Raw genomic sequence first — 27,454 nt, 5'->3', positions numbered from 1 at the left:
TTACTAATAATAAAGTATTAGATTTGTGATAGCTTTACTCCTTAAAAATCTTAAATTAGAGCAAATTCAAGGTTATCCCTATAATATGGTGACTCTCCCCCACTGGCATTCCGTATGCTTTCTTCAGAGAACGAGATAGAGAAAGAAAGGGACTGAGCTAGGGCTAGGAGCCAGGGCTTGAGAATAATTCTCTGCTCACCTCATCCAAGCAGCAAGCTAGTAGACGTATTAACAAATTGTTTCTGTACTTTATCTCCTTATCAGTATTTTGGGGTTTCATCAAATCTGCATACACCCAGGGGATAGGACACTTCCATGAGTGTATTTCACCCCTCTTGTTGGTCATGACAGGACTGTGGCTGTGTAGACGGGGAAGCCGTGGAAGGGTTTCCATGCTGTGGGCCCACATGCATTTTATGGCGAGTCCTCTGGCTTCATAGAGCAGTGATTGGGCATCCTGTGGGTAAGGAAATCTCAGCCACACATGCCCGATGTAGTTATTTTTCAAATAAATTACATGTTTATTACTGCATGACTATATTGTGCCCACTTAAAAACATACTCCAAAATGGAAATTTAAAAGAATGAGATTAAAACATTTAGAGTAATTTTTATTTTATTTATTTATGATAAACAAAACCTCATGATTTAGTGTGTCTATTTTTTTTAAATCTTGGTTTATACTTGTGATACTATGTAGGTCTTGCTGTAAGTTTATTTCAGTTTTGGGGTTTAATGGCTGATGGAGATGCCAAAAGCCTCTTAAAGTGATATAGCTCCCAATGAAAATATACCTCCTAAATGATGAGGCTCGGTTCTAGTTCTGTGCAATGATTATGCATACGTTTTTGTTGAAATTCAAGTTAGTACGTTTCCTTTATCCCTGGTATCAATCAGTTATTCTTGTGAGCTAATTGGAGGGGTACATATTTTTCATAGTGTTAACAAAACACTCTGCTGCACTTCTGTTTAAAAATTTAAAAAACAGGTTAGTAAATTCTGTATCCCATGTCTTTAAAGCATTCTGATACAAATATTTGTACACATGACACCCTTATATCATTTTTGGCAATAAAATTTCAAAATGATGGAAACATTTCCAAATGTCTGTTTTTAAATTTCTCTTCAGGAGGAGTTTCTTTTGAAATGTAGTTATTTTCTCACTTGTTAAAATGTTAACTTTACTCTGAAGGGCCTGAATAAGGTTTTTTTTTTTCTAAAACAACTGTGAGGTAGTGTACTGACCCCATCAAAGAAAGGGGCAGGAAACGTAGGCTATTTGTCTTTTTGTAGAAGAAAAAAATATGGCTCTTATTTTGGTTTGGCAGTTTGAAAATTGGCCTGATTGGATGTTGGAATAAGTGAGAGAAAGGAGTCCAGAGTGAATTCTGAGCTTTGCAGCTGAACAACTGCCTGAACGGTGGTGTCACCAAATGAGGTAGATGGAGGAGGGAACAGAAGCCAGTTTAGGAAGAAGATGATGAGACACCAAATGAGACTCTAGAGTTGTTGAGTTCAGTTGTTGAGCTACAGGACTTCCTATGGTTACTTTATGCCCAACATATTAAAAACCAAACTAATCTTTGGCTTTATATCCCAAATTTATTTTTCCCTTCTGTTCCTCTATCTCTGTCCATGGCACCACCATCTCTCAGTCATTTAAGGCTAAAATCTTCAGAGCCACATGCGACTCATCCTTTAGTTTCCACCTGTATCCAGTGAGTACCTTAGACCTTTCAACCGTCCTTTGTTCATTCCACATATATTTACTGAGGACCTCCTCTGTGCCTGGTACTGATCTGGGCCTTGACGAGACAAGTGTGAAGAAAACAGACAAGGTCCTTGCTCTCGTGGAGCTTATATTCTAGCTGGGGAACGTACGTAATAAATAAATATGTAAACATAAATAAGAAAATGATCCGATATTGGTAAATGCTAAGAAGAGAACTAAGGCGGGCGCCTGGGTGGCTCAGTCGTTAAGCGTCTGCCTTCGGCTCAGGTCATGATCCCAGGATCCTGGGATCGAGTCCCACATCGGGCTCCCTGCTCAGCGGGAGCCTGCTTCTCCCTCCCCCACTCCCCCTGCTTGTGTTCCCTCTCTCGCTGTGTCTCTCTCTGTCAAATAAATAAATAAAATCATTAAAAAAAAATAAAAAAGAAGAGAACTAAGGCAAGTGGTATAATACTACCCGGCTGGCTGCTGAAGAGAAGCTGTCTGGGAGGTTCTATTTAAGGTGAGGTCCGAAAATCCACGCACTATTAGGGGAAAGAGCTTTCCAGGCAGGAAGGTCTAAGTTCTGGATGAGCTTGGTGAGTTCTAGGAACAGAGGGAAGGCCAAAGTGGCTAGGGCTTGGCAGTGGTATTAGGTAAGGGTAACCCCGATGGTCATGACTTTTCTTTCATCATGGCTACTCCCTTCTTGTGCTCCATCGCCTCATACCTGGCCCCTTATATAGTGCCCTTTAATTGCCTCCCACTTTCACTCTTTACTCCTAACTGTTTCACACACTAATCCTTATTAGCCTTCTGAAGATTTCACATTGCTGTGCTATGGTAAAAGCCTTCAGTAGTTGAAGAGTAGTAGGCTGACCTTTGGGTTCTGCACCTGGGGTGTTTGCTCCCTGTGAGGTCTCCAAGAGGCCTTGGGAGGAAACTATGTCTCTCATTACCCTCTGTTTACCCACCTGTGTATTAGTTTTCTATTACTGCTGTAACAAATTACCACAAACTTAGTGGCTGAAAACAACATAAATTTATTCTCTTACAGTTCTGGAGGTCAAAAGTCTAAAATGGGTCTCACTGGGATTAACATCAATATGCCAGCAGGGCTGCATTCTTTTCTGGAAGCTCTGGGGAGAACCCATTTACTTACCTTTTTCCAGCTTTTAGAGGCTGCCCATAGTCCTTAACTTGTGGTCCCTTCCTGCATCTTCAGAGTTAGCAGGGTAGCTTCTTCCCATCTCTCTCTGACCCTCATCCTCTTCCTTCCCACTTCCGCTGATAAGAATCCTTGTGATTACACTGATCCTACCTGGATAATCCAGGGTAGGATAATCTCCCCATCTCAAATTAACTCCTTAAAAACCTTATTCCACCCCCCCATATATCATGTAATATAATATATCTATAGATTTCAGGGATTAGGATGTGAACATCTTTAGGGGATTATTATTCTGCCTATCACACACCCTGCTTCTTTGATATATTAAGATTTAGTAGATATTTGAAGCTAATGGCGACTTCCTATAAATAGAAAAGCCACTGAGACTAAGAAAAGGCCTATCATGGGAGTCTCATTGCTTTGGCTCTGTAAACATGGTAAAGCTATGCCCACGGATGGGGCAGGAATGCTAGTTTTTCCTGCACGGGAGACTGAATGTGGGATGGTGGAGATAGCAGTAGCAGTTCTTGGCTAGAACTGGAACAGCAGGGAATATTTCTTTTTCTCATTTATTTTCTATCCAGATGGAGATTTGGATCATTGACCTTTAGGGTACTTCTTAACCCTGAATGTTTATGATCATCCTATTTGGTGAGATGGTTCTCACGAAGGAACTCATTTCTATATGGAAATAGAGGGAATCACGTTAGATAGCACAAGTTCTAACCTCTTGAAAGAGTTAATATTATTCTGTCATCTCCACACTTGGAAATTTATAGGAAAAGAGATACCAGAACGTTCCTCAGTGAGACATTCTTTTGTTGTCTTCAACCTCTATGTTATGTCTACATGCCAAAGACGTTATTCTTTGGCAGGAAACGCAAGCAAACTCTCATTATATTGATCTCCTTTGGACAAGGACCGTATGTCCTAAATTTCTGGAATAGTTCTTGTTTCATATAATTTTATTCTTCTCAATAAAGAATTAATTAAATGTATAACTAAATACAATGTAATTTTATATCTTGGTAAGACTTTTCATACAAATAATTTCACAAATCCGAGAAAGCACCTCTGTCTTAATTCATCTTAATTTTTAGTTTGAGCAAATGTGGTCAAATATCTGTTTTTGTGGTGGTGGAACTTTTTGCCTGAAAAATTATATTGCTACTAAACATTCCTAATCTGTAGAGCTAGAGACAAACAAAACTTATATCCAGGCTCTCTGTATAAGCAGCAAATTGGTACCTGGTAATGAATTTCCTTTGAAAACACATGAAAGAAACATTGAGAGTAATGATATCTAATGTGTATAAACACCTAGCATAATTTAGGCACTGTGCTAAGTGCTTTACATATATAGTTTTGTTTCAGCCTTAAAAATGAAAACTCTATGAAGTGTCTCCTCCCTGTCCTTATTATAGATGGGGAAGCTGATAAAGCACTTTGAGCAATATGTTCTAATAATGTATAAAGCTAGAAGGGAGAGAATTGATATTTGGATTATTCACTGCCTCCTAATACTCCTTCAACATTATGCCTTTCTTCCTCTAAGCTCCTCAGGCAGAGGAGAGGCTTTGGAATGTAGGTGGGTTTTGATGGGGGAGGTGGTTGGGGTAACTTGGACAAGAAGGCCAATACAGCTAAGGCAGGATTACGATGGTGTTCTGAAAAGTTAGAAGTCTTTGGGTTGCAGAGAGAACCAAGAATTTCTCACCACATCATGATCCAGGGACATTGATATCTGGGGTTGTAGAGTTCTTGCTTTGGCATCTTCTGTGATAACAACCTGGTCATGCACTCCAATCTGCCCATTCTAGAAAATAGCTCACCATCCTCCCAGCCACTCAAACCTAAGCTAAGAGTCATCTGCAATTTTTCTTTTTTCTCCTTAAATTCTATTGTTTTTAAAGACTTTATTTATTTATTTATTTATTTGGCAGAGAGAGACACAGCGAGAGAGGGAATATAAACAGGGGGAGTGGAAGAGGGAGAAGCAGGCTTCCCGTGGAGCAGGGAGCCTGATGAGGGGCTCGATCCCAGGACCCTGGGATCATGACCTGAGCCAAAGGCAGACATTTAACAACTGAGCCACCCAGGTGCCCTCTCCTTAAATTCTACTCTTCAGCAACTTCTGGTTGTCCTACTTTAAAATACATCTAGAATCTGGGCCTTCTGTCCATCCCAATAATAACCACCACCTCCCTTAGTCCAAAGGTTCATCTGCTCCCTCTCTCCTGAACTACCATAATAGCTTCCTAACTGGCCTCCCTGCTTCTACTTCTGCTTGCCTAAAATCTCATCCTAAAGTAATCTTTCAAAACATAAAGCAGATTTTCTTTCTCCCTATTGCTTAATCTTCAACATTTACCTGCTACACTTAGAATACAATCCAGTCCCTTAGCATGCCACGCAAGGGCCATTGTGGGCTAGGTTTTGTCCATTTCTCTAAACTCGTTTTGTGTTCCCTAAGTCCTTTCTCATCTCAGGACCGACTTTGCACCTGCCTTCCCTCTGCTGGGATCACCTCTATCCTTAGATATTTAACATTATCTCTTCAAAGAGGACTCAAGTAAACTCCACATAAACCTCTAAAATATTTTATCACATCACCCTTTCAATTTTTTTATGTAGCAATTATTCCAATCTATCATTATTTTATTTGCAAGCTTGTTGTTCTTTTGCTTATCTCTCTCACTGGAGGGCTGGACCTCTGTCTAAATCCTCAGAGCCTCACACAGTGGCTGACAAATTAAGGATTTACTAAATATCTGTTAAAGAAATGAAAGAATGCATCATAATGATTTAAAAAGCATTGTTGTATTCTTAAGCACAGGTGCACATATTGGACATATTTTGGAGCATCTGCTTAGCTTATAATGACCCTCTTAATAGAGCTTCCTAATTCAGGGGAAATGGCTCCCATGACCATTTGTTTGAACATGCCCTTGACCTCTAGCTGTGGTGAATTGGACAGACTCAAGCTGGGCCAATCAAAATTGGAATCCTGGCCATTTGGAATTGGGGCTGACAGTCATATAGTTGGATTATCTTATGTATCCTCAGGAGCCCCAGACAGTCATGAGTTCTGATCTGGGAATCAAAGAAGGCTGGTGATCAGAGAAAGAGAAATGAGACCGAGTCAATGGGCAATAAGAAAATGTGATATAAGACACAGGCGGAGAGTCTGGGTGACTTTCCAGGTCTTGATTTCAGTATCTTCTTGCTGCCCAGCTAAACTCCTGCCCTTGGGTTCAGGAAAATATCAGAAGCCTGCCCTCCAAATGCCATCCCATGGGTGAAGCTACTGTGGTAAAGATATCTCAGTCAATTTAACACTTCATGAAAACAAATTTGCCATTAACATGTTCGTTCTGCTTTAGCACATGCTACTTCGTGCCACTTTTACCTCATATGATGATAGATGACTTACTTGCTCTTTAGCTAGCAACTGTGTGTAAGTGAGAAGGTTTCTAGAGGAAGAAAATGGAGAAAAAGCAGTGAGAGCCGAACATGTTTGTGGCATCCCCTACAAGGAGAGGGCCGAGTAAGCAATGTCTAAAAGGGGGAGGTGTGGGTGATGAGAAAGCAAGTGCCGAAGCAAATAGTAGGGAGCTCTGTGGGCTTGATCGTAAGTGAGCTAGGGTTGCTGATGACTGGGAAACTTGCAGAATATAAAATGTCTGGTTGCAAGATATGAGTTTAGAAGCAGCAGAGTGAATCTCTTCAGGTGATGGATCATTATGCTGAAATCAATCTTCACAATGGAAGACAAAGTCGGCAAAAATGAAATATTCCCTCAGAACAGGGAGTTTAAAGTATAGTAGGCTGCTCCACTGTTAGTAACAATTAATATTGACTCAGTTTCAGACCACGCAATCCCCTCTTAGCTTGACCTCATTATACCTGATACTAATGAGGGACTAAAGTCCAGTGGTCATGGATGGGCGTTTAATATTGCAACAATCACATTGATTCAAAAGTCCTTTATCAGCAAAGGCATGGTGTGTGTGGGGGGGAAATACATTGGCTTCTCAGCAATGCAACCAGCTGTAAAATATCTCTCAACGAATCCACCAAGGTGTGAACATCAAAAGCCCAGGAGGAGCTATTTATATTTGAAGATTGTTAGGCATTAACTGCACAGAGGAATTACCTCCAAAAATGGCACCCCTGACTAGGTACTTCTGTGGTAAATCCTAGAAAATGCTGAGCTCTCCCAAGCAATTTTCATTCTTATGAGATTCTGTATCTTGGTTTGGAGTGTTGTTCCTCCTATGGTGTGTATCTGGACAGGATGGGGAGGGAAAGTGGATTCCAAGGACATGGGAGAGTTGAATGTCAGTTACTTTTGTACAGACTGCCTACCATCCATGGCTGGCACTTTTAAACCCTAGATGAGACTGATATATACAGTTCATGTCTGCTGATGAGGACATGTGCAAATATAACATACTAGGATTCTTAGACCCAGGAAAAGCTCTGCATCTGCGGCTGCATCCTGGTCCTGCTGGAATAATGGCCACGAATCTTGGCTGGACTGATTCTCTCTGCCAAAAAAAGGAGGTTTTAAAGCCTAGGGCTATGTTTCCCAAACTGAACACAACAGGGTGTGAATATGTGTGAGGAGACATAAGGATTACATGGACAATGCTTGTGAGAACTGAGTTAAACAAATTAAATTAAAATTTGGAATGTTTGCATGTAATATTTATACATAAAAATATATAAAAGCATATATAAGGGATAAAGAACAATAAAAACCCACCTTAATAAATACAATATTACCAATCCCATCAATCCCCCTGGTTGCCCCTTTTGATTCTGTCCTCCTTTCTCCCCAGGTAACCAGTTTTCTGAATTTTGTGTATGAGTTTTATTTTTCATAATGGTTCAACTATATATGTATATATCCTTAGGTAATATATTTTGAAATTTTACATGCTTTTGAATTAGCTTTGTATCAATCGCATACTGTAAGTACTCTTCTGAGACTTGCTGTTCATTCAGTTCTATGTTCCTGGCCTTCCTATGTATTGATACACACAACTGTAGTCCTTTTTCATTGTTATTATTCATTCTATGGATATACCACAATTTATTTACCATTCTTTTGTCTGAGGGATATTATGTTGCTTACATTATGTTGCTTATTCTGTTTTGCTATTACAAACAATGGGATTGTGAACTTCCTTGTACATGGTTCCTGGAGCATATGTGTAAGATTTTCTCTAGGATAGGGGCGCCCGGGTGGCTCAGTCAGTTAAGCGTCTGACTTCGGCTCAGGTCATGATCCCAGGGTCCTGGGATCGAGCCCTGCATTGGGCTCCCTACTCAGTGGGGGGAGCCTGCTTCTCCCTCTCCCTCTGCCTGCCACTCTGCCTACTTGTGCACCCCTTCTGTGTGTGTCAAATAAATAAATAAAATCTTAAAAAAAAAAAGAATTTCTCGAGGATATATACCTAAGGGTAGAATTACTGAATGTGAGGGTAGGCACATCTTTAACTATAGGATAAACCAGATTGTGGTCAAAAATGATGGTTGCTGGGGCGCCTGAGTGGCTCAGTTGGTTAAGCTTCTGCCTTCGGCTCAGGTCATGATCCCAGGGTCCTGGGACTGAGCCCCACATCAGGCTCCCTGCTCAGCAGGGGAGTCTGCTTCTCCCCCTTCCCCCTCCTCATGCTCTCTCACTCACTCTCTCTTTCAAATAAAGAAATAATATCTTTTAAAAAAATGATGGTTGCAGGGGTGCCCTGGGTGGCTCAGTCAGTTAAGCATCCGACTCTTGGTTTCAGCTCAAGTCATGATCTCAGGGTCGTGGATTCAAGCCTCTCATTGGGTTCTGTGCTCAGCATGGAGTCTGCCTGAGATTCTTTCCCCCTCTCTCTCCCTCCGCCTCTGTTCCTCCCCTCCCCCCCCTGCTTGTGCTCTCTCTCTCAAATAAATGAATGAAATCTTTTAAAGAAATGATGGTTGCAATTTTCATTCATTCCAACAGGCTTTAAGAGTTCATTGTGCCACATCCTCATCAGCAGTTGGTAATGTCAGACTTAAATTTTTTGTCCATTTTGTGGTTTTAATTCTTATTTCTCTTATGAGTAAGTTGGATCATCTTTTTACATATTTATTGGTCCTTTGAGTTTTCTCTTCTCTAAATGAATTTCTTATTCTTGCCCAATTTCTGTTTGTGTTATCTTTTCCTTATTGATTTGTAGTTCTTTATGCATTCTTCATTATAATTCTTAAATCATGTTTGTAAATTTCTTCTCCCAATATCCGATTTGTGTTATTACTTTCTTTTTTTTTTTTTTTAAGATTTCATCCATTTATTTGTGAGAGAGTGAGCAAGAGAGAGAGAGAACACAAGCAGGGGGAGAGGCAGAGGGAGAGAGAGAGGCAGACTCCCTGCTGAGCATGGAGCCCGACACGGGGCTCCAGGACCCTGGGATCATGACCTGGGCCAAAGGCAGATGCTTAACCGACTGAGCCACCCAGGCACCCTGTGTTATTACTTTCTTAATGGTGTTCTTTCATGAAAAAAAAGTTGTACATTTTAATATAGATATATCATTTTTTTATGTTGTTGTGCTTTGGGGTCCAATTTAAGAAATAATTTCTCTACCCAGTACCCAGAGGTTATAAAGATATTGTCCTAAATATTCTAAAATTTTGCTTTTCACATTTAAGTCTCTAATCTCTGTTTTCGTGAGATTTTTTTACTTCAGGACTTCTCTTAATTGTTAATAGGCATTGTGGACCTCCCTGAAGGGAGACAGAATGCAACATTTCCCTGTTGTATTCCAGCCTTGGATTTATTTTTCAGAGCATCTCCAGGGATGCCTTGGTATGTATTTTGGGAACTGTTGCTCTGTAGAGTAGGAAAAAAGTTTCTACTTTCTACTACATTCTTGACCAGTTCTGGGACCCCGCCCTGGATCAATTGCTGCGTAACTTCCTTGTGATTTGGTTTTTTTTTTTTTTATTTTGAAAATAAAGACATTATTACCTAAGTTAAAATATAAAAAACAATAAATAATTACTATGTATTGCAAACACTAGTTAGGATGATAATATTAATGTGTAAAAGGATAAAAATTATTACTGTATGAATATTCTCCATCTTTTCTCTTCATTCCATGCCTCTCACTGGGATATGGGAGTGTTGTGTGGACGGTTCCTGCCTGCTGGATTCTCCCCTAGGCTTTGCTGTGGAGAAGCTGGAGGATGACTGGGTTGTGGAAGGCAAAGAAGCTAAAATGATGTATGTGATGAAAAGTTTAAAAAGCTTAAGGCAAAGGGGCAGTACACAGGGGTTAAGGATGAGAAACACATAGACAGGCCTCAAGTCCTGGCTGTTGGAGTCATTTTTCTTTTACTGTAAAACCACAGTAACACTGACCAATTGGGGTCCCACATACTATAACTTTTTTTACTCATATGATTTTATTTGATCATAACAATAATCCAGTGACACAGATAAGTAAAACATTATCTATCCCCTTTTAATCCCTGAAAATACTGACTTAGAAAAGTGGAGTGACTGCCAAAGGACAGAGTTTGAGAATGGTTAGACAGGATTCAAATCCAGGACTAACAAATGTAGCATCTGTGTCTATCCAGCATATCATGCAACATGTAGGGAAAACGAATATATAAATGCTCTTTGAGAAAAATATTTACACAAATACTAACCACCTCCAAATAAAGTGGCTATTTTCTATTATTTGGGTTTAATAATCACAATTTCTTAAGAAATGCTATACAAAGATTAATGGAAAGTACCTGTATCTTATGTAATTTAGTGAGATAATTTTGTTTAACTCAGCATTTCCCAAGTTTAGAATGATGACCCTACTTTTTAAGTGAGGGTGCATTTTTATGATAATAACAATAATGTATTCACTTCTCTCTATATTCCTAAGAAAATGATGGCAGAATGGCAATGGAAGAGGCAGCTTGATATTTGTATTCAAAAAGATTAAAAAGTTGACCATCCCTAGGGAAATAAGCCCCCCTAATAATTCAGTGAAATAGAACTAGAAGTCTTCATTTTCTGATGAATGTAATTAACACTATGGTTAGATAGATCTCACAAAATACATATGTACATTACTGTGTACTCTCATGTGGCTGAAAGGGGCCATCTTACAACTGGAAATGAACATAACTTTTTTCCTTCGTGTAACATGGATAATAGTCAAAATATTTCAGCTGCAGGAAATATTTTAAGTGATTATTGTTATTTCAGTAACAAAGTCTCTCCTACTTCTAGCAATTAATTTTTACCACTTCCAGCTGAAGTTATAGCTTTCCTACTTATTCAACTGTGGGATTTTTTTTTTTTCTTCAATAATGCATGGAAGTACATTTCCTGTAGTAGCCCCCTCTTGGCTGCAGTATGTGGTCATTCTGTGTATCATTTCCTCTAATGAATGGAGCAAACCTGTGAGCATACACAGCACTACAAAATATATAAAGTCAGATCTGTGGTCCCAATACAATTGCAACAAAAGTGATTAATAGTTTGTTTTAATGAGGTAACTGGGATTTAATAAGTTATTGATTTTTCTTAGCATCTTACTAAAATGCTTTGGAATGTGAAAAAAAAACCCCTCCATTCATATAGGGCAGTATTGATTAAGTATGAATTCATACATTGGGATTCTGGATGCTTTGTTATCTCAGGGCCAGTGCATATTACCTGATTAGTATTGATTGCACTGTGGCCATCAGTGAATTCTCAAGGCATCGTTTTTAGTCAAGGAAGAATGAATTGTTTAGTGTGACCCTGAAATCACTTTGTAGCAGATCCAGAAAAAGTTGAGTTGTTGATGACTCAGAGCAAGAGGCCATGGATTTAATTTGTTGAACGGATTTAATTTGTTCCAATGATTTCAATATTATAGTTATGGTTAGGAAATGTTCTCTTTTGATATTCTTTTACTTCATTTTTCTTACACATTTTCCTCTGCCCTGTATATGCCTTCTCCTATTTTCTGCTTGGCAAACTTCTACTCATCCTTCAGTACCCAGCTGAAAAATCATCTTCTCTGTGACTGCATTCTTGATTTCCTTAGAGAGATTCTGTTCTTCTGGGTCACCCTATGTTGTGCTTAAGTCTTCACGACTGAGTGATAAGTGCCAGTAATTATGTTTTTATATCTGCTCCCTACTAAACTATGAGCTTCTTTTGAGGGTTGTATCTCGTCTCTTATGACTTGCTTGGCCCTTAAAATTCCCCATATTTAAGAAGAAGGTACATGGTTGGCAGTGTGTAAATGCTTGCTGCTGTTACACATTGGGTGGATATCTCTTTTCAACACTCAGAATCTGAAACCTCTGGTCCCACAAGATTTAAAAGGGCTTTACTGCCTTGGAATTGGGAGTTACAGGCACCACCATACTAAATACCTTCAATACTCGCACCACCACCCCTACATACTGAGTGCGTCACACTCGGTGCTGAACACTTTAAATACAAAATCTCATTAATTTCTCACTATGGAGCAAGATCATTGCTCCATTTTAGAGGTAGATAGAGGCTTAATAAGTAATTCTCCCAGGGCCACATCACTAATTAATGGTGAATCAGGGAGTCAAACCAAGTTCTCTCTGACTCCAAAGCCCATGTCTATAGTGTGATTTGAGACACTCTGAGAAAGGCCCATCCAAACCAGGAACCTAAAATTCCACCCTTAGAGATTTATTTTTTTTCAGTCTTCAAGGCTTTATAGAAGTGAGAGGGTGAAACACGCCCAAATAGAGTATTCTAATATTTTGGAAATAGTTGGTGAATAATATTTTTAAGTTCCTAACAACTAACTTCTCAACATGGATCAGTTGACAATTAGAAAAAAGTTTTCCCTTTAGCAGTAGTTCATATGGGAAAGAGGATACAGAGAAGAGAACCAATGAGGGGCCAGAGAGAAAGAGGGCGTCTAAAGTTCTAAAGAGTGAATTTTGTAAGACTGATGAATCACAGACCTGTACCCCTGAAACAAATAATACATTATATGTTAATAAAAATTAAAAAAAATAAAGTGGGTTTCTTATAGACAAAAATAATAATAATAATAATAATAAAGTTCTAAAGAGAGCACAACGAACGTGCTAAAGACCAAAAAAGGTGGTGGGGGTGGGGGGTCCTTTTTGTTTTTATAAAGGCTGACCACCACTGAGATAAAGGTGTTACTTCGAGTAGCTCAAAATGAGGAGTAAATGCAATGCCCATCTAGAGCATTGTATGTTTCCTATTGCTGTTGTAAAACCCTACCACAAATTCAGTAGCTTCAAACAACACAAATTTATTCTCTTGTCGTTCTGGAGATCAGAAGTCTAAAAGGGTCTCACTGGGACAAAACCAAAGGGTCCCTAGGATTGCATTCCTTCCGGAGGCTCTAGGGAAAAACCCATTTCCTTGCCTTTCCCAGCTTTTCTAGGCCACCGGCAGTTTCTGCCTTGTGAACCTTCTTCTGTCTTCAAAGTGGCTTTGGATCTCTGACTCTGACTCTGACCCTCACTCTCCTACTCCCTCTTTCTCTTATAAGGACTTCTGTGATTACACTGAGCCACCCGGATTGACCCGGGATAATCTCCCGATCTCAAAATCCTTAACTTAATCATACCTGCAAAGTCCCTTTTACCATGTAGGGTGCCGTATATACAGGTTCTGGGAATTAGGGTAAGTAGACATCTGGGGTGCATTATTCTGCATACAATAAGTATGTTAGAGGGGAAATTAGAGATCAAGAGACAGTGTTCCAATCTCGGTGCTGCCATTGAGGAGCTATATTCTTTGGGGCAAATCTCAATCTCCCTGGGTCATTGCTTCTTCATGGTGCCTTTAACCTAAACACTGGGAGGCATGGTTCTGGCTAATTAAAAGCCAGACCTGTTTTACACACCTGCAGATGACACCATAGCATTTATTTAAGGCCACTTCTGAACAAGTCACTAGTCCTTCTAATGGTGTTTCTGCAGGTTCTAAGCTGATTTCTGCTTACCATCCGACATTTACTTACCCCTTGCCTACAGAGCATGTAAGTTTTCCACTTCTCATTTTAAAGAGGGGGCTCCAATTCTGTAGCATGGCTGCTGCATTAAATATCCACAGCCAAATTGCTTAACGCCCAGGTTTTTTATCCCCTTCAAATTAAGGCTTTTAAAACACCCAGACTCCATGCTGGCTGAATGACACACACAGACTTTCTGCCGGCTTTTGGGGGCAGGCGATACTGGTTCCTGTCAAGTTCTAAATCTGGATGCTTTTTTATAGTGGAACAACTAAAAGGAATTGCTGCCTTATGATATATAACTACTACTTATTATAGACTGATCCATTTTGCAGTAGGGAGGTGGAAGGCAGGGGGCTGGAGGAAGAACAAGAACCAATCTTAAACCTGAGAGAAAGTAACCTTCTAATTGCCTTTTCCATGACAGCATCAGAAGCTTCTTTATGGCAGCTTTATTTCACAGTGACCCGCCACACTGCTCTAATTTTCCTGGTGTCACTCATGCAGGTTTCAAAAATGATTGGTTTTATGGCTTTTATTTGGGAATTTGTCAAGGTTTCACATTTGTGGAAGCCTTGAAGCAGTAGCCTAATAGTCCATAATTTGGTGTTTAAAGGAATATTGGTGGGTAACCTGCTTTGGCCCACAGGTGCCTATAGTGATCACGTCCTTATGCCTAGCGGGAAAATCTCCATAATTTCTTTTACGCTACAGTAAACCTTCGCTGTCAGAAAACTCCATTCCAGGTTCCAGAGAACTCCTGGCATCCTGAGATGGGAGAAAAGCCTTTCAAGCTTCATGATCAGGCTGATACTTAAACCTAATTCCCATGAAATGTACTTTAGGTGTTAGTAAACCCAGACTCGGGTCAGCGTATTCTGGCGATCTAGATTTACGCACTCTTTTTTTATGACTCACAGTCTGGAAATGAAAAGCACTGGACTCGGAGTCCAATCTCTCTCTCTCTCTCCTTAGGATCTCAAAGCCCCTAACAGATGTTTTTTAAAAGCCTCACTTTTGAGGACTGTTTTGGCCTCCTGCCACTGTGTGTACTTTTAGGTTTAATGAAAATTGGTGCCTCCCAAGCTCTCCTAAGAGGGAAAGAGCTACTCTTGCAGTGAACTTGCTTTCCTTGCTCAGCCAGAACACAAGGGACCCCCCGCCCAAAACACACACACACACCTGCTTCACTGGGCTCCTTTCTCTTCCAGTTGCCTGGGTTGGCCTCGGTTTGGTGCGTACCTGCTAGTGTTTATCACAGTTGGCATTTCTCCCCCTCAGTGTGCCTCAGCATAGCCAGTGCTTATTTGAGCAGCAGGCGATTTTTCTGAAGTGACCTCCGCCGGGCGGGAGATTTATGGTGGCGTTTGCTTTCATTATGTGTCGAGGCTGCCTCATAAGCTTACTGCCTTGCTGTCAGAGGAAGAGCAGAACGCTTCCCAGAATAAGCCTCCGGTATTATCTTTGAACATATGTTCTTGATTAAATGAGAAGAGGAAAGTCTCTTCGTTTTTCCCATTTGGAGGTTAAAGTGGAGGGTTTGTCTAAAAACAGATTGCAGTAAATTGTGGGTTTATTTGAACAGTATGTCAACATTATTTACTCATGGAAAAAAAATCTCAAATTGATAGGTTTCTTTTAATTACCTCATCCTGAAAGCTGCTCTCAACAAACAGCAAATATTTCAGAAGCCATTTGGATAAGTCTGGAAATGTTGAATTACTGGAAACCTGCCGAGAATAATACCTTTGAAAATATTTCCATAGTTCTGAGTGTAAGAAAACTTGATTAGAAAACAGCTTGTCTCTGAGCAAACGGGGTATTGCCTTCTGTGATCTTGCTGGCCTCCTTGTAAAAGATGGTTTGCAAGATTCTTGCCTAATGCTGATCACACCACCCTGAAAAACAGGTACCTTTTTTGGAGCTAGGTGTTACAGTCTGTCACTCAGACCAGATGACCTTGTTTAACCCCAATATAATAATATCCTCCTCTTGGGTTCTGTCCAGCAAACACAAAAGCTGAACGAAAGAAGATTCAGTAATTGGGCAAGTTCTGGGCAAGTCCAAAGGGCTCTTCCAGCAAATCCAGGCCAAAACACATTTTACCAGATAATGTCTTTTGACTTTATTGCTTGGTTCTGACTAGATGAAAAGATGATCTGAAAGATACAGCCATTTCCAGGGCCTAAACCTGTTTGGGGAAGTAGCTAAGGGGAAGAGGACAAAGAGATTTACATGCAAGTGAAGGACCCTTGGACACATACACCCCTAGACTCATATTTTTGTGACTTCCTTTTTAAAATTGCCTGTTTGCTTTCTTTGTTTCTGTTGAAGGGATTGTGGCGGGGGCTGTGTAAGTGAGAGGTTGGGGTGGATTTGGAGCCTACACACTATGATTTACCCTGGGCCTCAAGTTCTTTGGGCACAATCCCACACTTCAGGAAACATGTCATGCGGCACTGTATTGTATTGAGTTTACTTCTCTGAAACTTAGAAGCTGAGTGTCTCATTAAGAGCATTTAATCTGAAATGTATGGGGATTAACATAAGAATAAAAAAATTAAAAAAAAAAGTAATCTGAAATGGACATATGCAGGGCTGATTTCAGGACTGCTGTATGTGCTAATACAGTTGTTTGGTTAAATATTATTGTTAAATATTGAAATCTCTCCCAGTTGGTACATCACTGCCTGAGATCCGCTGTCAGCACGAAGTGGGGGCCTCCAGGACTGTGCCGGGGCCCCCGCCAACGGGTACTTGAGCCTCATGGTGAATCGTGGCCCTGGGGATATGTATGGATGCCAGTGGCCTGTGCCCCAGAGAAATAAACTCTCCTGTCCAGACCCACTAGGCAGCCAGAGTGCTGAGCTCCCTTGGCTGCAGTTTAGGTTTGTGTGGAGGAGATTGGACAAAAGAGACTTGCCAGGGCAGTGCTCCCAGTCATGCCAACAAAAATCACTTTTTAAAAGAAGTTTTGAGCCATTTGGGAGATCAAAGCTGCTTTCTTCCTACCCTTGCAACTCTTTTCCTCCACATACCAGTGTGAAGTCCAGAAGCCTCCACCGTGGAGACCAGATGTAATTCTAGTCCTGGCTCCAACACTTAATAACTCCATGACCTTGGGCAAGGGACTTAACCCCTCTACACTGCAGTTTTCTCATCTGTAGACTATTGATGTTGGACTCAATTTCTTCCAGCTGTAACAACAAATGATTTTTAGTCCTTAACTTTCTGTTTACTAGCCCATTCACCCACCCCTATCAATGGATATGCCATTTTGACTTCAAGAAGAAAGAAAAATAGTATCATCTGCTAACGAATAATGTTTGAACACAAGTTAAGGTAAGAATGATGCCAAGTGCTCCGATGTGGCCCGAAAGAGGGAGTTGACAGGCGCCAGATGCGGCTAGCTTATTCCACCCCTGTTTACCACATCAGTCACCACAGGTGTGCTCTTTGGCTGAGCTCAGTTGAGAAAGCTTCATGCTAAGGAGGCTATGGCCACAGGTTCAATTCCTGCTCCACCTGGCTAAGGTCATCAGTCTTGTGGTCCTACCCTGGCAGCCACCTTTAAAATGTATGTTGTGGGGCGCCTGGGTGGCTCAGTCGGTTAAGCGCCTGCCTTCAGCTCAGGTCATGATCCCGGGGGCCTGGAATTGAGCCCCACGGTGGGCTCCCTCCTTGCTCACGGGGAGCCTGCTTCTCCCTCTCCTCCCTGCTCATGCTCTCTCTCACTCTCTCTCTCTAATAAATAAATAAAATCTTTAAAAAATGTGTGTTGTGATTCATCAGGGACCCCTAAAAATGTATGGATGGGTTAATGCAAATCCAGTATAATTAATGGGGAAAATTATCTAAACATACATGAAACAGTGTCATTTTTGGAATGGCATTGTGTTATTTATGGAATTTGCTGTGTCTTTTATTTTGTGCCAAATCCTGAGGATCGGTAGTTATAATTTATATATTATGTTATTTCTTTGTGATTTTTTATAAGTTTGGTCTTTCAAATTGTAATTTTTATATCTTGGGGGTAATTTTGGAGTGAGGGAGAGGAGGGAAAGCTTCCACCCCTTACATTTTAGAATAAATATCAGTCATAACTTCAGAGCTAATATCTAGAAACTTATTTTATAGATTTTTTTTAATCAACCTTTTCCCTACATGGAGATTATTCTTTAGTCAGGTAACATTATGGTCATCAGTGAAGATAACTAGGACTAAAATACCATGATACTTACAGCTGTCTGCTATTGGGAGGATTGTTTTATGCTTGTTAGGAACAGAAGTTATAGATACATGTGTTTGAGTCTGTGGTTTTCTGGAAGTTTGAGTTCTGGCCTAGAAGTTGATAAATGTCACTTCCAGGTTCATGTAATAAATTCAGTCTCTATAATAATGCCAAAGTGCAGTATGGATGGGTTGTTCCTTCAGCAATTTAACCTCTGTCAGGATCTCATGCTGAGGGTTTGTCAGTCATTGTTATGATTACAGTTTAGCTTTGATCCTGACTTTCCTATAATGCTAAACTTACCAGCCAACCCTCCCCACTCCTTCTTCACATGTTCATAAAGGAAACTGCAAGACTCCTTTGTAAATCAAAGCCTGATCCATCAAGATTTAGCAGTGGAGGAAGAGTCTTCACCTTGGGAGGAACAGCCAGGTATTATGGCCAACATTTGTTCCCAGGATTCCTCTCTCCTTGGGGATTTCTTTTTCTTTTTTTTTTTTTTAAAGATTTTATTTATTCATTTGAGAGACAATGAGATAGAGAGAGAGCATGAGAGGGGGGAAGGTCAGAGGGAGAAGCAGACTCCCTGCTGAGCAGGGAGCCCGATGCGGGACTCGATCCAGGGACTCCAGGATCATGACTTGAGCCGAAGGCAGTCGCCCAACCAACTGAGCCACCCAGGCGCCCTCCCCTTGGGGATTTCTTATTTATGCTGTTGTCACCACATGACTCCTTCTGGGATTTTCCTCTTCCAATAATGCTTAGGCCCAAAGGCAGACCTGCTCTCTCCTTAGTTCTCCAAAGCACACATGTCTGTGACCAAACTAGAACAAAATTTTTAAGTCCCCAAAACTTCGGGATAACAAAAGGGAAATAAGTACTAAGGTTTACATAAAAACAGATGATCTGGTTTGCCAGATTCAGCTCTCTGCCCTGTTTCTACCTCCTTTGGAGGAAGTCTTCAATTTCTTCCACCAGGCAGTGGCCTCAGGCCAAATCCCAAAGAGAGATGACTCTTCCCTTTCTACCTATCTCACAATATCTTTTTCCAGCCAGAGACCCTTTTCCTTGGATGACACATATTGGGAATGTCCACCCCTGCAGGGTTTTATTCTATGGGTTCCATAAGATCAGAGTGTACCTGGACTGGCCCAGCAGCCCCATAAGACCTACAAGAAGAGGCTGGGGGTTGGGCTTGGGCATTGTAGTAAAGTCAGGACCAAACCCCAAAGGCTTTCTTGTTATGATGATCTTCACCCTTTTTGTGTTTACAACATACTTGCAAGTGTTAGGATTTTTGTCCGAATACTTGAAGAAATTGAAAAATTAGCAAGTCAACAATAACTATAAAACAATCACTTCTATGATGTAACAGCTCATACTGGTTGCATTTTATCACTTTGCGTCTGTTGAGCAGACCAGTGTGTTGACCTGACTTATTCTCCTCAGGCCCCTAAAGGCAGAGTTCTCCCTTGTTCCAGTAAGAACTTTTTTGTTTTGGTTTAATGTTATCACCACCTATGTCCCACCCCCAGCAACTGTCTATTTGCCCATTGAACTCTATGGGCCATCTGATGGACATCTTAATAATAGCTTTCATACTCAGATGTAGCCAAGATAGATTTTGCACACTGTTCAAGATGTGTGAGAACCCTCATGAAGCTTTCTCTGACATATCAAAGTGCTACAGGACCCTGGTTGACAATCACTGTACTATACTATTAGGATAATTTGAACAAGATCACAATTTTTATACTGCATATTTCTGATTAATCTTGTAATATAAACTTGCTTTTAGCATACATATGAAAGGTATGCAAAAAGATATTTACATTTTGGGGCGCCTGGGTGGCTCAGTCGTTAAGCGTCTGCCTTCGGCTCACGTCATGATCCCAGGGTCCTGGGATCGAGCCCCGCATCGGGCTCCCCGCTCAGCGGAAAGTCTGCTTCTCCCTCTCCCACTCCCCCTGCTTGTGCTCCCTCTCTCGCTGTGTCTCTCTCTGTCAAATAAATAAATAAAATCTTAAAAAAAAAAAAAGATATTTGCATTTAGACTTCCTACATGTACGTGAATTTAGGTGTATGCATATGTTTTATATAAACAATATGGCAAGGAAGCCTGGCCAAAATACAAAGAATTATAGATGCCTTTCTCAGTATAGGCCCTTGGGTTTTGTGGTGTTGTGACTACTTCAAAACAAAGGGAAATGTTTTGCTATGAATTTCCTGTTCCTGGAAAACTACATGGTTGAAAAAATCTCTTCTTTCCTCTTGAGAACTATCTGTGTGCCAAAGTAAGAAGAAGCCATTGAAAGGATTACTCAAGCTTCCCCCTACATCTTCTCACCCCCAAAGTCTAATAATTTTTTAAAAAGAATGAACGGAAGAGCACTTGTCACTAAACTTCTTAGCATTTAAAATAACCAGAATGCATTGCATGCAACTGTGTCAAGTTTGGACTCACACCAGCCATGAAGATACTTTGTCTTTTTTTAGGAAGTAAATTGCATACACATCACCAAGCATATTCAGAAAAGTGGTTTCCTGGGCGCCTGGGTGGCTCCGTTGGTTAAGCAACTGTCTTCAGCTCAGGTCATGATCCTGGAGTCCAGGGATCGAGTCCGGCATCGGGCTCCCTGCTCGGCGGGGAGTCTGCTTCTCCCTCTGACCCTCCCCGCTCTCATGCTCTCCTTCTCTCAAATAAATAAATAAAATCTTTAAAAAAAAAAAGTGGTTTCCTTTTTGCTTTGTCTGAACTACTAGCACATCAGTTTTAACCATGTTAAAAAAAAAATACAAGAACACTTCAGCCTTATTATTTAAAAAATATATTAAGAATTTTAGATTTTTGATAATCTAGATACAAATACATAATTCTTATAGAGTAACTTCAAAATAATCATTTGTTTTCAAACTGATAAATACTTATAAGAATAATTTTGTTTAAAATTAGTAGCTCAGATGGGGCACCTGGGTGGCTCAGTCGTTAAGCGTCTGCCTTCGGCTCAGGTCATGATCCCAGGGTCCTGGGATCGGGCCCTGCATCGGGCTCCCTGCTCAGCGGGAAGCCTGCTTCTCCCTCTCCCACTCCCCCTGCTTGTGTTCCCTCTCTTGCTGTGTCTCTGTCAAATAAATAAATAAAGTCGTTAAAAAAAAATTAGTAGTTCAGAAAATGAAAGATCTCATTAAAATGACTTCATATTCTAGGTTCAGCATCTAATTCTATAAAAAAAAACATAGCGTTTATATTTTAACATAACTATGCAACATTCTGAGGTCCACTGATATGTGATGATTTTCATTCACATTAGTCTTAACTTTTACCCTTCCTTTAAATATGGGCTGTATGTTATTGCAATTACAAAAATAAATAACAAAATAAATGATCCACTCCCCTAATTCTGTGACTAGCTTTTGTATCTCATTTTTCTATCCCTTTTATCCCTTCTTCTAGTGCATCCATATGATCCAGGTTCGAATATGCATCATTTTCCCAATAAGTCAGAAAGAAATCCCCTAGAAATAGAGGCAATGGAACAGAGCCACTTTCATGACAAAGATCCCAAGGAAGCACCTTTTGCACTAACTGGGTTATATCAGACATCTTCTAAAGTATATTTCCTGTGGGTATGATTTGGGCTGTGGTATCTGTAAGTCTATAAAAACATGAACCATGAAATTTGTTTTTAATTTGTTTGGAGGCCAGATTTCCTTAGTTCCTTGTCCAATGCTAATTTCCATGCTTCTTCATGGAACCATACCCAAGTTAATGCAGAATAATTTGAGACAATTATGAAGCAGGGTCAGGCTGCCTGCCTTCTGGGTGAAAGTAACTTGATTATTGAATGGCCAAAACTCAATGAAGTTTATTCTTCTCCTGTCAATACCTGCAAACACGCTTTTAGATCTCCCTTCCCACGCATAGCTTTCTAGCCACTCTCAGGTGTGGTGTTGAGGTCCCCTTAAGTTAAATCTCCCTGCTTCCATATCAGACCTAACCACAGGTTTGGTGTCCCTGAGAGGGAAAGAGTGTGGTCTTTTCTTTTACCTGTTTTCTTTTTCCTCTCATTTTCCTTCTCTGTGTAGAGCCAGGGAAGAGGGATCAGATGTAAATGTATTTTACCTGTCAGTGTTGTTGTAATCTCATCTCTGTAGCCTTTGGGTTCTTCAAGAGCCCTTGACTCTGTGACTGACTTACTGTTTGACCCTTAGCAGTATACACCAAAGAGCGAGGGTCTCCCTGTATCCTGCTCAATCCTGGAATATAACCTACTCTTCAGTAGGTTCTTGGATTACTGTCAGCACCTATCTTCAGAGTAATTTTGTCCTTCATGTATATGCTGTTTTATTTTCAAATCAAGAGTTTTGTTGTTTTACTTTGGCTTTGTTTTTCTACCCTAGGTGCTTATCCTTATTTGATTGGAGTCTACCTGTGTAATTAAAATTTTGTTTCATGCAGGATCAAGATATTGTAAGTGTATCAAGTCTGCTATACTGGGGAAGCAGAGGTTGGACCTTTGAGTATGGGAAGCTTTGCAAATATCCAGATGGGAAGTAAGATGACCATCTCCCCTCATTGTAGGCTCGCCTGTCCCTATGAATGTGTCTCTTGGAGAGATGGTGTCAAAGACCTCTCTATTTCTACATGGTCTTTTCTAATAATCTATATAAAAATTTCTAGTCTTGGGGCACTTGGGTGGCTCAGTCGGTTAAGTGTCCAACTCTTGATTTCAACTCAGGTCATGATCTCAGGGTCGTGAGATCAAGCCCTGCTTAAGATTCTCTCTCTCCCTCTCTCTCTGCCCCTCCACCACTCTGTGCACATGTGTGCACATACACTCGCCCTCTCTCACTCTCTAAAAAAAAATAATAATAATCTAGTCATATAGAGAGTCTAGAGGGGATGGTAATTGATGGACTGTTTTTTCCATGTTTCATTAAGTCTTTTTAAAAAAGGTTTTGTATAAGTACTTAGTACTTACTGTCCTCAGCTTTGGGCCCTTAGCCAAAATTCTGAGACAGCAGGAAATGTCCCATCTTGTTCTGTTACTTAGAGCAAGGTTGATCCCTAGGGTTTTTAGGCCATAATTCTTAGTCTCATTCAGGAACTCCAAACATCACTTAAGCCAATAAATCTCAGCCTTCCTAAAGACCTGGACTCTACCATTGATTGAGATGGTTGGTGAAAACTTGGGTTGGTCAAACTATTTATATGTTGACTTGAAGTTTCTTGTGCCTTTTGCAAGGTGTAAGGATTTAGAATATAACCACCACGGCATATTTAGAATCTTTTTTATTTTTATTTTTTATTTTTTTAAAGATTTTATTTATTTATTTGAGAGAGAGAGAAAGCAAGAGTGGGAGAAGGGGCAGAGGGAGAGGGAGAAGCAGACTCCCCGCTGAGCAGGGAGCCCGATGTGGGGCTTGATCCCAGGACCCTGGGATCATGACCTGAGCCAAAGGCAGACGCTTAACCGACTGAGCCACCCAGGTGCCCCACATATTTAGAATCTTTAATGTAATTTCTAGAAAAAGAAAATCAGAGCAGTCCATCCTACAGTGTTTCCAACTTGACCTTGGACTTCTCTCAGACAAGACTCTTTCTAGGCTTGATCTTTCTTTCAAGAATTTGGAATTGACACCAAGAAATAGGTAGTCTGTACTTGGAGCTGAAACTTAAGTAATATAAACTCAGGAACTGTGCATGAAGAAACATAAATTATATTCCTTATCTACTGACTGTTTTCCAGTTCCCAGAGCACTGCACAGCTCTTAGTATCCTAGGGAATTTTCCTTTTAGACAAAAGATAGCTCAAGTTAACGTCTCTTATTTAAAACCAGGACAGCCTTGACTAAGACAGTTAGCCCTCTAGGTTGATAGTATTTCTTAGAGAAATTTATGTGAAATTTTAAACATGGTTATACGTTGGTTTATGTTGTGAAAGGAGGAGAAATAGGAGTAATGGAGAGAGGGTTACTGCATTGGTCAGAGTTCTGAGTTGCAGGCAACAGACTCCACTGGAGTCAGTCTAAACAGAAAAGGATAAATTAAAGCGTATTAGGCAGTTCATAGAATCTCTGAACAGAAGAGGCTCAGAGGTTATGTGACTAAGAACAAATCAGCCAAGTACAACACATCCAGAAGAATTGCTCAATTACATTATGGAATTTTTCTTAGAGGCACCTATGATGTTAGGAACTGACAGCAGAAATGCTTCCACAGCAAACCCAGGAAAAGCCAACGGCTTCTTCTACCATATTTATTAGAAGAGCCTGTCTCACTGTAGGTTCAGCCACCGCCTCAAATTACCTCCACCTCCAAATTAGCGGTTCCATCTGCACCTGAAAGGAGTACACAGAGGTTTTGGTTAACTGGTGAATCTGCAGGGACCTGGGGGGAAAACAAGGAGGTCGCAAAAGGTGGAGGCCTTAGCCCTGGAGCCCTGCGACCAGCAGTGGGTTCCAGCATAACCCCCACGAGACCAACCAAGATTACCCACACCTTGTGGGCACCAGCAGAGGGCACTCAGAGACCAGACCAATAAGAAAATCTAGCGGGAAGACCAGAATTCCCATTCCCGACTTCTGTCTTTCTTGAGAGGCCATCTTGGGAAGGAGGGAGAAAAGAGCCCCCTTGAGGGATTTTGGAGAATCAGCACTGATAGGAGATTGAACTTTGCATTGATTGAATATTTACCTCAGAGTTAAGTTAAATTGAAAGAGATTTTTCTAAAAGCAGACTGAAGTTTAAGTTTCAGAAATTGTCTCTGTTGCTGAGTGGGAATGGGGTCCCCATAGCAAGCTGAGATCCATAATAGAAAATAAGGGAGGGGACGCCTGGGGGGCTCAGTCGCTTAAGCATCTGCCTTCGGCTCCGGTCATGATTCCAGGGTCCCGGGGTTGAGCCTTGCATCGGGCTCCTTGCTCAGTGAGGAGCCTGCTTCTCCCTCGCACTCTGCCTACTTGTGCTCTCTCTCTGTGTCAAATAAATAAATAAAATCTTAAAAAAAAAAAAAGAAAGAAAGAAAGAAAAGAAAAGAAGGGAGAACTACATTTTTTGCACATCTGAGTTGTAATGTTTGCATTTCAGCCTCCCTGAATGCAAACTGGGAATACTGTAAGCTCCTTTGGAGCAGCATCTGGTGGTGGTTTGGAAATCACTTGGTAGCATGATGAGAGTCAGGAAAGGACAAGGGTAGTCTTTTCCTGTTTGTTGGGGCTGACATTGACATTGTAAGGATTCCAAGGTTTCAGTGGGCCTAGAGAAAACCATGAGCCTGCTCAACAGGTTGAAGGGACTCAGGGCCGAAGCTGAGGGAGTGGATGGTTGCGGTGGAGAGTGGACACACCTCCATGGGATCCTCAATGCCAGCAGGCCGCAGTAGAGGTGCCCTTCTGGCCCCTCATGACCCCTCTGTCATGGCATGGCATGAGATAGCCAGCTGCTAGACACTCCAGTGCCAGAGACCAGCCAGGTGAAGAGACCAACAAAGAACAGACTGCAGGACTTCCCAGTATCCTCTCTGTAGTGATGTCTACTACATGCACCAGCAGGGCCTCTGTCCTAGACACAAGCACATGATTGAGCATTTACCCAAAAGAGATTGACTTTGTTTGAAAGAGACTATTTAAACTCGACATGAATAGATCCTTTTAAAATTGGAAATTTTCATTTTCTTTCTCACAGTTCTTATAGTGAGGAAGAACATGAACTCTGGAGCCAGATGACCCGGGTATGAATCTACTCCATTTGAGAGCTATCTGGCCTTGGGCAAATAAATTAATTCTCTGATATTGGTTGCTCATTCTAAATGGGGATCCTAATAGCACCACGTCCTAGGATGTGTGAGGTTTAAATGGTTACTATATATCGGGGCGCCTGGGTGGCTCAGTCGGTTAAGTGTCTGCCTTCCGCTCAAGTCATGATCCCAGGGTCCTGGGATCGAGCCCCACATTGGGCTCCTTGCTCAGTGGAGAGCCTGCTTCTCCCTCTCTCTCTGCTGCTCCCCCTGCTTGTGTGCGCGCTCTCTCTCTCTGTCAAATAAATAAATAAAATCTTTAAAAAAAATGGTTACTATTATCAAGTCATTAGATGAGTTCCTGGCACACAAAGCAACCACCAGTAAGGGTTTGCTATGATCATTGCTCTACACAGGATGATGGTTCATGAAGAAGTCAAAATTCGTTAGAGAAAGTTTTATTTATTTTTTATTTTTTAAAGACTTTATTTATTTATCTGACAGAAACACAGCGAGAGAGGGAACACAAGCAGGGGGAGTGGGAGAGGGAGAAGCAGGCTTCCTGCCGAGCGGGGAGCCTGATGCGGGGCTCGATCCCAGGAACCTGGGATCATGATCTGAGCCGAAGGCAGACGCTTAACGACTGAGCCACCCAGGCGCCCCTCGTTAGAGAAACTTTTTAAAAAGTGCTCCATGTTTGCTCTATATCATCTGTGCTGTGTAAATTTTGGACCCTACCACAGACGGATACTTGGCTCCAACAGAGTCACACCTAAGAGAGCTGCCCCTAGGGGTAGTATGTCAAAAGTCCTGCTTCCTTCTGGAGGCTAAGCTCAGAAACACAGGCTGCAGAAGTCTGTTATATGCACCCATACACCCCTCTTTAGAGTGATTTTTTGTCTTTTAGCATTCAGGGCCATTTTCAGCCCAGAGACAACAGACTGCTTCCCTGCCTTGGTCTGACTGCCTGTTTTAGTTGCTATTTTTTTATCTTCCACAACCGGGTGACGTCGCTCTCTGAATTTTTATAGCACTTCAGGATGAGGGAAGCTATTGTTACCAGGAGAATCTTGAAGCGTATTGTTCACTCCTTTGAAGAGACATTTGTGGTTGTTATTTTAAAATGCTAAACCTCTGGGGCAGTGAGAGTTGTAGGAGAACAAACCCTTCAGTGTACAATGAGCCTGGATCCGTGCTATTATAAAGTAAGAGGATCCTAGTGTCAGTTGCTTGTGGCAGAGCCTGGTGTTGACAAAACTCGGGTCAGGCTTTTGTCTTACATGGGCTGAGGCTAACCGTGCTCCCCGTTCCCTGGCAACAGACCCTCAGGCGGCCACCTATGGATTCATACAGGTATTTACTCATTGAGGAGCCAGTGAAGACAAGTGAGGAACCCACTATATACCACCATTTGCTGAGCACTTGTCACATATTAGCATCACACCAGGCACTCTGCATTGGATATTGTGTTAGTGTCCTAAGGCTGTGGGAACAAATTACCATGAACTTGGTGGCTTAAAACAACAGAGGTTTAGGAGTGCCTGGATGGCTCAGTCCGTTGAGCATCTGACTCTTGATATCGGCTCAGGT

At 41.2% G+C, this 27,454-nt stretch overlaps 1 protein-coding gene across 4 annotated transcripts in view; it reads left to right on the top strand.

Moving 5' to 3' along the window:
• JADE1 (jade family PHD finger 1) overlaps window positions 1-27,454 on the top strand; it is a 281,646-nt gene that overhangs the window by 386 nt on the left and 253,806 nt on the right. The window lies entirely within an intron of this gene.

This window comes from Leptonychotes weddellii, chromosome 2 (assembly GCF_054177405.1).
Source record: "Leptonychotes weddellii isolate Sample4059 chromosome 2, ASM5417740v2, whole genome shotgun sequence".
Taxonomy (NCBI): domain Eukaryota; kingdom Metazoa; phylum Chordata; class Mammalia; order Carnivora; family Phocidae; genus Leptonychotes; species Leptonychotes weddellii.
This window is presented reverse-complemented; position numbering and strand designations above follow the sequence as displayed.